The 11,844-nt window shown below is 34.3% G+C and overlaps 1 long non-coding RNA gene across 1 annotated transcript; it reads right to left on the bottom strand.

The window, feature by feature from the left end:
- Positions 1 to 5: 5 nt before the first annotated feature.
- LOC127841883 (uncharacterized) lies at positions 6 to 2,566 on the bottom strand. The gene is made up of 3 exons (XR_008031394.1): positions 2,453 to 2,566; positions 2,142 to 2,321; positions 6 to 109 (listed from the first exon to the last, which is right to left on the bottom strand). It is a non-coding gene; the product is annotated as an uncharacterized LOC127841883 (long non-coding RNA).
- Between the last annotated feature and the right edge of the window lie 9,278 nt (positions 2,567 to 11,844).

The following is an 11,844-nucleotide window of genomic DNA, read 5'->3' as shown; positions in this document are numbered from 1 at the left end:
ATTCCGTTGGCCCAGAAGTGGATTGCCATGTGTCAATCTGAGAACATGCGTGTCCAAGTCCTCGTTGGATATAGTGGTATACTGATTTTGACGACCCAGACCATATTCTCTGAAAACGAAAACAAAATAATCAAAATGCATGAACTGATCAACTATCATGATACACTACAGAATAATTTATATTATGCTGGCTGTAATAATATTAGACTACAAGACATTTAAGCAAACAAATTTTATTTCAGCACTGTCCATAAAGTCTGACCACACAATAGCAATTAAACAATCATAAGTGGACGGTGAATTTTTTTTAATGTTACAATGAAGGACACAGTTATGGCCCAGACAAGCTCATTTATGGAAATTTTTGACCTTTGAACTCAAAGTGTGACCTTGACCTTGGAGATATCGACATAATTCTTTGAATTTCGCATTAAACACCGTCCAATGATCGTGAACAAAAGTGCCAATTGATTTTAAAATCTCACAATGAATAACATAGTTATTGTCCGGACAAGCATTCGGTACAGACCGACAAAGTGACTCCTATATATACATGTAATCTATACATAAACATGTATGAATACATGTAATAAATATCAGTTCCTTTATACACTTAAAATTTTATTATTTTTAAAACACAGCATATCTATTTGGGAATCTGTTACTGGAATTGAAAAAAAGTTTTCCAATTGGAAACATGATGGAACAAGCCAATTTGTTGAATTGATATCCCCCACCAAATAAAATTTTGTTTATGGATGGGTGTAAAACTTGAGTATGGTATAATCCTTACCATATAAGGCATACTTATAATCAAAATTCGAACATGACCCTGGCAACCTGCATCTTAAATTTGAAGGGTTTTTTTAGAAAAAGGGGAAGACGCTGGACGCTGGGTGAAAGGCAAAAATAGAGTGCGAAAGAGACATATTTGGGGAAAAAATAAAAACTGTTTTAATCAATGTCTATAACACAGGTACTTGAAAAAAAATGTTTGGTCCGTATAATGAGAGTCTTTATATATATATAAGGACCAAAACTATTTGTTCAAGTACCTGTGGTCTAAAACTCATCTACTCTGATTTTAGGGTTTTTCACCACTGTTTGCGCCTCCGGTAAAAGGAGGCATTCCAAAAGCAAAAAAATGGCCCCATTCCCAATAAAATCAAGATGACATTTTCCCAATTACATTAAAGAAGTTTTTTTTCAAAATCATGAAAAACGTTAACAAACACTAATGACACAGGCTTCCTGAAAAGTCCCAAAAAGTGCCTGTCAACCAGACAGGCTGATGGAAAAGTTAGCCTGTCCGGACAAAAATTCATCTGACCGCAGGCGTGATATTATAACGGAAGAATTAAGTAAAAAACAACAAAGGAAGAGCACTCTTAAGAACTAGTGTTTCTAATGACAAAAAGGTTCGAAATTGACAAAAAGAGATATTCTAATGTGATGTATAAACAGATGGTGTACAATCCATTTGGCTACATCATCCTCTTATCCATAAATATACTCATACCAAATTAAATGAAATCCCCCAAAGCAATTCCAAGATATGGCTTCGGACGTACGAACAACGGCAAAACAACATCCCTCTGCCTATGGCGGGGGATAATAACAGCTATAAATCAGCTGAGAAAAGCCCTGAAAGGGTTCTTTTTATAGCTCAAACACTGATAAAACAAACAAATATTACACGTACCTACAACTACATGAAATGACTTATGCTGGTTCATTCCCACAAGATAAAAACAAGAGATGTGTTTGTCTGACTTTGTCAGAAACACAATGACTCTTATTTCGCCGCTTTGAAATATGATTTCATTTGGCTGGTTTAGAAATTATCTCCCTTTTAAAGCTTATTACTTCCCTGGATTGTTTATACTATTTTTTGAATTTTGACCTTGAAGGATGACCTTGACCTTTCACCAATCAAAACGTGCAGCTTTATTAGATACACATGCATGCCAAATTTCAAGTTGCTGTCTTCAATATTGCTAAATTTATGGCCAATGTTAAAGTTTTCGGATGGACGGACTGACCGATAGACGGACACTTCAACTGCTATATGCCACCCTAACAGGGGCATAAAAAGCACACCTTTATAATCTGAATTGGACACAAATTAAAATTCGCCATACCTTAAACGACGTTTGATGACTGAAATGCTAACACCAATCATATTAGCAATATCAGCATCAGTAAATCTGAGTTCAAGTTGAAGCTCCAGCTGTTCCTTGGGAATATGAAAACGAGGTCGACCCATTCTCTGACTGCCATCGTAAGAAGGTCTCATTGTTACATTCTGCTCCTGTTGTTCCCTGTAAACATCATCGCGTATGTTTATTAATTTAGTAACAAAAAATGACATTAAAACCCGTACTATGGAATTTTCTATATACTAGACTGGTACATGAATATTAAATTTGGCTTAGCGGAAGTCGGGAAATACCTGAACTGAACTAAACTGGTTGTGAAAACATTGATTCCAGACAACAGCTACGCTAAATAAACCCTCATAATTGTCATTCTCTTGTGAAAGCTTTCAATGATATTACAAACGTCTACAACACCAGTAAAACTGTACCAAATAGTAACTCGGCTACAAATGACTTTTTTTCTGAGGAATTTCAATCTGTTTTGGGGATTTTGTTCAGCCTGAATTGTGGAAAAATAAGTTTTTTTCAGAACTGGTAAGTAGTCGAATATATGCCTCTGTTATATACGGATGAAAAACCCTCATAAAATAAGCAATGTATAAACATGTTACAAGTGCAATGTTATAACAAGTGTAAGTTTTCTAATCATTCCAGGCCCATCAGAAATTTGCAAAATGCATATGTGCAAATATACATGCTTTTATAACAATGGGGTACACCCATTAAACTAAATCAAATCTCAAATCACATAGTACTTACTACTGACAACTGTACACAAATACAAGAATAGCACAAATTTACTTTAACAAAACAGAATTTGAAAGCTTTTGAATCATTTATCTTTGCAATGCATTGTTACATACAATTTGAGGAATCTCAGCAAAACACAAATTCAGAGAGAAAGATTTAGCATCCCAAAAGGTAAAGGGTTCTGCTTAACAGTAGCAGGGTAGAAATTTCGACCCGAAAATGACATATGATAGTATTGCTATGTCCAAGGTATTAATAAGCCAAATGCACATAATTAGGCACTGAGGCTTTATTTCTTATTGACCAAATAACAGACTTTGGCAATTGAATTGAAATGTTAAACATTCATTTCTTTTTGACAGTCACAACGAACCAAAAAGGAGCAGGCTTCAGCACCGTCCTGTTTCGCTTTACACCTTTCCCTACAATTTTTATAGCACATTTAATAACAATTTTAATTAAAGATTCAGGCATGGTGTTGCTCTGCTGCTTTAGGACCCAGGGAATATGCGTGCATCCATGAGTGACAAACATGTCAGTTTATTTCAATGCACTAACCTTTCATTACAGTTTTAAATCATGTGATTTTCCTTCCATTAAGCGTATTGTTAGACATGAAATATTTGAATAAAAGTTAAAAAAGGACTTATTTCATTTTCAAGTACCTTTTCATGGAACCAATAATATCTTGAATTTCAATGACATCGTTTAGAACACTGCTGCACTCTGGAAACTGGGCAGACATCCTGCAAAGTTCAATATTGTTGTACTTTAATAATTATTGCTTTACACATATACAACACACACTCATAAGTCTATCCGCTCAGAAGTTGGGGGTAAAAAATTGTAACCAAAAGGAAGAAATTGAGTGGGTCGACTCATTAAGACAGGTAATTCTTTTAAATAAAATCTTTGTTGGAAATGTATCGCTTCTTAAAATACAGAAAGTGTCTGGTCAGTTGCTGTTGTGTTAGTTTTATTATTACAATACCGTAATTTATGGGGGGTGGAGAACTTTTAAGTTGACAAAGGTAATAAAATTGTCAAGATCATGCATACACACTTACTTTTTACAGAAAACATACACATTATGCAATTTTTTTTAAACTTGTAAACCTAAAATATGTCATAATTAGATTATATGAGTTTTGACATAAAAATATTAAAAGGAGTAAAATGTTTATGAGTCACAAAACAGTTATGCTTCTAGGCATTAAATAATTGACTTGAAAAATATTATATCAGCTTTTATCGCATTTCTAACGTCTATTAATTCCTCGATAAATTACTTATTAATTTGATTTTATATTTTCTAGCCTTAAACTTAAAGTACAGTGAGGTCGTCAGTTCCGAATCACTATCGAAACTACCTATGTATATTTTAAAACGGCGATCGATTTTAATTTTGGATAAAGGGCGTATTACATATAATTTTAACCTCCATGCTTTGCTTACCTTGATTTTGAATTTGGTTCTTAATATAAATGAGTGTTTATGTTATTTCTAAACCGAAACCTTTCTCCATTTCTGGTTAATATTCTTCAATAGCGTATCACGTGACAGAAGGTGCACTTCATGACTAGGGATCGTCTCAAAACAAACTCGAACTGTCAAAATAGTTTATTTAATGTTGATAACAATATAACCAGACTAGCTTTTTATCACATATTTTTGTAAAAACTATAACAATAAAGAAAGCAAAAATTAAAAAATAACAGAACAAAATTAAATGGACCTCTACCTGAGAACACACAATGAATGGCACCTGCATATAATATACATATGTACTTCAATATACGGTATACTGTTTCCAAGCATCAACATAAAAACAACAAGAAGTAGGAATAGATAAATCGAAATAAAATGGGCCCTACCTGAGATCACACACTTGCACTTGTATAAAATATACTATAATATACAATCTTATATTGCCCCATGTTATCTTAGATTATCCTTTGCCCACTGGAGACAACACAAGCTTTCGGAGAGGAAAGTTTCATTTCTAAGAGCATAAATTAGAGATTCCAAACAAACAATTATATGAAACCAGAAAATAATGAGCGATTTCAACCTCTGCAGGTTGCACATGACAATTCAAGATTACAGTTAATGCAAATAACAAGGACCAGTTTTCTAAAGGGGTATCCAATAAATTGAACAGTCCTGCTCTGCTTCGGCAGGGATGGTACATTTTAATGCAAAAGGCAGTGATACAAAATAAAAACATATATCTATGTAATGTTAATTCTTGTATAGGACAGCATTTTCTGACACCGAAATGACAGTAAAAATAAATGAAAACAACCTACCGTTGTATGAATCAAATCTTGATAGCATACCATACAGTATTTGCACACAAAACTATGAGAATGTATAAGAAAGCAACAGCACACGATGCATGTCAAGGTTCTATTGTAGTAAATATTCATGTAAACTTTATCCAGATAATATGCTTATGAAGGTGTTTTAATCTCACTTAACTAAGAAAATCCATTTTAAAGGATAATCAAAATATACATACTACCATTTAAAGTGATGTTTTGTGCAAACTTATTCCACAAAATATAAGTGGAACGTTGGCTAACTTTCCTTAATTACGACATATATAGACTGCTGCCCCAGATTCTGGATTTAAAATATTTTATTAAATATACCCATACTTGGTTGATCAATTTTCAGAGGGGATGAACCCAGTCTCACAAATCATATAAATTCACAATATGAACAAGTCAAATGACCATGAAAAATAACTAAATCAATTTCTAGACAAATAGGAATTCAGGCTTTTGGTAAAAACTAGAAAAAAGAAACACACTAGGAACCAATAAACATAAAATAAGGAAAAGGTTGGTAAATTAGCAACTGCTAGAGAGCTTTGGCAAATGTACAATACTCATAAATTCACATGGGTAGAGCTTAACACATCACAGAGGCATAGGTGAAAGGTCTGGGCAGCTGCATTTCCCCCCATTGCCTGCCGGGGCACGTCTGCGTCCTTCACAATACTGAAAAAATAATTATATAAGCCTTACTATTTTAATTATACCTCACGTGACAAGCACATGTCAATTCCCATTTACCCATATAACAGTCACATGCAACACTATTTTATCACCATATTTTAGCTGAAAATAGCACCTTTAGTTTTCCGCATCAAGAGAATATATACGAGAGGGCCCTGTATCGCTCCACTGTTTTTTATGCGAAAAAAGCGTGCAATGTGCATGGGTTGAAATGTACTCAAGCATGTGACTTTCTCTTTCTATCCCTCGTCCCACTGGGCCCTTTAAGTTGGAAGCGTGAGCATTTTTATATATAGATTTGGCCCCAGGGGCATAATTTGAACAGACTTGGTAGAGAACTATAAGATGTCATTACATACCAAATTTGGTAGCCCTAGGCCCATTGGTTATGGACAAGAAGATTTTTAAAGTTTGCACAAAAGAGGCTTTATATAAGCATATGTTCAGTTTTGTGACCCCTGAGGCAGAGTCAAATTTGAGCCCAAGGGAATAATTTGAACACATTTGGTAGAGGACTATTAGATGTCACTACATACCAAATTTTCTAGCCCTAGGCTCTATAATTATGAACAAGAAGATTTTTAAAGTTTGCACAAAATAGGCCTTATTTAAGCATATGTTCATCTTTGTGACCCCCGGGACAGGGTCAAATTTGTCCCCAGGGAGATAATTTAATAAAACTTGGTAGAGAACTTTAAGATTTTAATACTTTCCAAATTTGGTAGATATAGGCCCAGTGGTTATGGACAGAAGATTTTTAAAGTTTGCACAAAATAGGCCAAATATAAGCATAGGTTTATTTTTGTGACCCCTGGGGAACGGTCAAATTTGATCCCAGGGGCTTAATTTGAACAAACTTGGTAGAGGACTTTTAGATGTCACTACATACCAAATTTGGTAGCCCTATGCCATACGGTTATGGACAAGTAGATTTTTAAAGTTTGCACAAAATAGGCCTTATTTAAGCGTATGTTCATTTTGTGACCCCCAGGGCAGGGTCAAATTTGACCCCAGGGATATAGCTGGAAAAAACTAAGAACAGAACTATTAGATGTCACTACATACCAATTTTGGTAGCCCTAGGTCCTACGGTTATGGACAAGAAGCTTTTCAAAGTTTGCACTAAATAGGTTTTATATAAGCATATGTTCAATTTGACCCCAGGGGCATAATTTGAACAAATTTGGTAGAGGACTATTAGATGTTTCTACATACCAAATTTGATATCCCTAGGCCCAATGGTTATGGATGAGAAAATTTTGAAAGTTTTCACAAAATAGGCCTTATATAAGCATATCCGAGCCTTACCGAAGCTCACTACATACCAAAATTGGTAGCCCTATGTCATACAGTTATGGACAAGTAGATTTTTAAAGTTTGCACAAAATAGGCCTTATATAAGCATACGTTCATTTTTGTGACCCCCGGGGCAGGGTCAAATTTGACCACAGGGGCATAATTTGAACAAACTAAGTAGAGAACTATTAGATGTCACTACATACCGAATTTGGTAGCCCTAAGCCGTACGGTTATGGACAAAAAGATGTTCAAAGTTTGCACAAAATAGGCTTTATAAAAGCATATGTTCATTTTTGTGACCCCCGGGACAGGGTCAAATTTGACCCAGGGGCTAAATTTGAACAATTTTGTTAGAGAACTATTAGATGTCACTACATACCAAATTTGGTAGCCCTATGCCATACGGTTATGGACAAGTAGATTTTTAAAGTTTGCACAAAATAGGCCTTATTTAACGTATGTTCATTTTTGTGACCCCCGGGGCAGTTTCAAATTTGATCCCAGGGGCATAATTTGAACAAACTAAGAAGAGAACTATTACATGTCACTACATACCAAATTTGGTAGCCCTATGCCATACAGTTATGGACAGAAAGATTTTTAAAGTTTTCACAAAATAGGCCTTATATAAGCATATGTTCAATTTTGTGACCCCCGGGGAGGGTCAAATGTGACCCCAGAGGCATAATTTAAATAACTTTGGTAGAGGACTATTAGATGTTTCTACATACCAAATTTGATATCCCTAGGCCCAATGGTTATGGACGAAAGATTTTGAAAGTTTTCACAAAATAGGCCTTATATAAGCATATGTTCAATTTTGTGACCCCCGGGGCAGGGTCAAATTTGACCCCAGGGACATAATTTGAAGAAATTTGATAGAGGACTATTAGATGTCTCTACATACCAAATTTGGTAGCCCTATGCCATACAGTTATGGACAGAAAGATTTTTAAAGTTTTCACAAAATAGACCTTATATAAGCATATGTTCAATTTCTGACCCCCGGGGCAGGGTCAAATGTTACCCCAGAGGCATAATTTAAAATAATTTGGTAGAGGTCTATTAGATGTCTTTACATACCAAATTTGATAGCCCTAGGCCCAATGGTTATGGACGAAAGATTTTGAAAGTTTTCACAAAATAGGCCTTATATAAGCATATGTTCAATTTTGTGACCCCCGGGGCAGGGTCAAATTTGACCCCAGGGGCATAATTTGAAGAAATTTGGTAGAGGACTATTAGATGTTTCTACATACCAAATTTGATAGCCCTAGGCCTAATGGTTGTGGACGAGAAGATTTTGAAAGTTTTCACAAACTAGGCCTTATATAAGCAAATTTTCATTTTTTGTGACCCCCGGGGCAGGGTCAAATTTGACCCCAGGGGCATAATTTAAATAAATTTGAAAGAGGTTTACCCAAGGAACATTCCTGAGAAATTTCATCAGAATTGGACCAGTAGTTTAGGAGAAGAAGATGTTTTAAGGAAAAGTTAACGCACGCACGCACGGACACACGCACGACGGACACACGCACGACGGACACAAGACCATGACATAAGCCCCGCTGGCCTTTGGCCAGTGGAGCTAAATATACTGCATTTACTTCAATTTTCTTTCTGGCATTTTCATATTTTTTAAATAAAAACAAAACTAAAATCACACAATTTTAAATTTTTATAATCAGATTTAATTAAATTGGAATTCATTGTTTTCCTTTGTCTTTGATTTAATACCAGCAACCTGCCTTTTAAACGTCCGTACATTCAGAAATGTATGGGCCGGAGTGCTTAGTAAATGAATAAACAAGCAATTGTGTTTCTCTTTTTACGTTGTTGTGTTTTCTTTGTTCAGTATAATAAAATAAATATCACATCCAAACAGGTTGATAAAACTGGGTAAGGCTAACATAACCATTCTCCGATAAACATTATGTTGTTATCGCCCTGAATGGGATGTGATACCTGTATTTATATATGTTTAAAAATAAATTTGCAATGTAACTTCAAGCATTATAAAGAAATAAAAGATAAAACTTGAATTATATTTTCAAACAGTATAAAGTAATAAATAGTAAGATGCTCATATATAAATGGTTACATAATTTTTTGTTTGAAGCCCCTGTTGCTTTTAGTAAGTTCTACTTACGTGTTTTCATAGAAGCAACATCATGTTTCCTATACAATAATGCATATCCAATATAAAAAAATGCTGGTTGAGACCAAATATATTTACATAGTTTTTAAGCAGTGTTAAGCATTAAAAATAATAACATTTCATCCCAGGCCATGTCTAAAGGCCAATAATAAAATTTACAATATCACTTAACGATGTTTGACGGGTAAAAATTCGTTTGAGATTACCCCTGGTTCACTTCATGCCTGTTTCGGAACTGACACATGTGGCAGTGAGTCATTTTCGAGACTATTATTTCACAGTTTGACTGAAAATGTAACAATTTTATTGTTTTCTTATTTCCTGATAAATTATCTTCAAATCAATACCAAAATCACTTACCATGGACAATCCGTTATAGAAGCAAACGTGTTCTAATTTCTGATGACCGATCGCGCAGACAGGATTTTGCCGCCATTCGAAAATATGTCTGCGAGCGTTTCGACAATTCGGATTGTTTACATTTGTCTATTTTCTTCCGGTTTGTTGCGAAAAAAATCATTAAATATTGAGGTGTATGGCTGTACAATTTGTTCAATCATAAGTGGTAAGACTTATTTTTCAATGTTGAATGAAATTTAATTTGTATCGGAACTGGCGACTTTTCGGAACTGACGACCTGACTGTACGAATATTAAAACTCAACTTCACATACATGTATATTTCTTGTAAGACAAAGTTTGGAGTGTGTTTAATAGAATAGATATCAAACTATATCTGTTTCGATGCGCTGTACCTGGATAATTTGAAAAAAAAACAAGGCGTAAAAATAAAATGCACTTTTTATAGAAAATAACCTGGAAGTTTAACAAGTTTGAACATCGTTTTGCCTACCTGTTGATATTTCTACAAAGAGCATCTAAACGAATGCTCGACGAATTCAGGGTATCCACTGATGGAGATGTTGATAAAGAGCGCGTGACGTCCCTCATCACTCGTTGCGAATTACGTAAAAACTCTTCAAGATTCATTTTTGTGACTTCATTGCATGTTACTTCGATGTTTAAAGATGGCGGTTGTTTTTTCGTCGGATGTTGAAAACGAGAGTAAAATGTAACACGTATTTTGATTGGTTGTTATTTTTAGCAGATCCCTGATTGGTTATAACATGTGTAGGAACAATTAAATCTTCCTTAGGAAGAATTCGATGACGCGGCTAAAAGGGTCAAAAGTCACGAATTCTTCCTTAGGAAGATTTAAATATTCATAAGGAAGATTTAATTATTCCTCAGGAAGATTTAAATCTTCCTAAGGAAGAATTAATACTTCCTTAGGAAGATTTAAATCTTCCTAAGGAAGATTTTAATCTTCCTAAGGAATAATTAATTCTTCCTAAGGAAGAATTCGTGACTTTAGATCCTAATGGTACGTCATACTGGTCCGTTAGTTATAATATTTACTTATGTCTCCAATAATGTCTTAACACAATATTGTTTTTTTCACAAATATTCTGTAAAATCTGCATAATCAGTTTATATAACACAATGCAATATAGTATGTGCTAGTTTCTTTTTTATGTGCAACATTTTATTGAAAATGCTATACATTCTTATATTCAAACTAAATTTAGTTTGTATGTAAAAAGTAGTTTATTGTGTATAATCCTTGAAAATAAGAATTGCACAATAATGTATTTAGACAAGTATATTTATGTACATCGTACCGTAACTGTCAAGAAGCTGAACACGCAATGCATTGTACATAAAATGCAAAATTAATATATGAAATTCATATTGCCTTATATGCTATGCTTGTATGTTGGTAATATTCTACAGAGAAAACAAAATTTCGCACAAATTGAAAAAAAAAACTTTCATGTCCATCTTGTTGCAAAATGCTGAAACCCTTTACCAAATGACAAATTTTAACCGTCCCAAATTTTAAGCGGATGCAGATGGCAAATGAAATTCAAATAAATGAGGTCATCGTCTTATAACTACTTATAACTCGTTCTATATACTTCTCGTTCCATCAAAGATGAGAGACTATAAGAAATGAGTCCAATTTGGATATTGAAAGGGTTTCACTTGGTGTTTGTCCAATATAATAATGATTTTAACAGTAATCTATATTGACACATTTCAAGAGTCTACAAAACATTATTGTCAGAATGAAGTAGCATAAACTCTATTATGGTGATTACACTATAGATTGTTAATAATAGTAAAGTGAACATTTCTGAGCTCCAACCGTGTATCGAACCCTGGTCTTCCGAGTCGTAGTCAGAAACTCTAACCGCGCCGTTTAACAGCTAGCTCAACAGAAAGGCTATTGGGACTGGAAGTCACCTTATTTAACAACACTGGAAGATATTGTTTACAACACTTTATTTCACTCCTTTACTTATGTCAACATTTTCGACTGTTTAAGTCGGTCGCTAGAAGTATATAATAATATCAAAATTATTGTTTGCTTGCAGATTGGCATATCCTCCTTC

This window comes from Dreissena polymorpha, chromosome 8 (assembly GCF_020536995.1).
Source record: "Dreissena polymorpha isolate Duluth1 chromosome 8, UMN_Dpol_1.0, whole genome shotgun sequence".
Lineage (NCBI taxonomy): Eukaryota > Metazoa > Mollusca > Bivalvia > Myida > Dreissenidae > Dreissena > Dreissena polymorpha.
The sequence above is the reverse complement of the archived record's forward strand: the minus strand, read 5'-3'. Positions and strand labels throughout refer to the sequence as shown.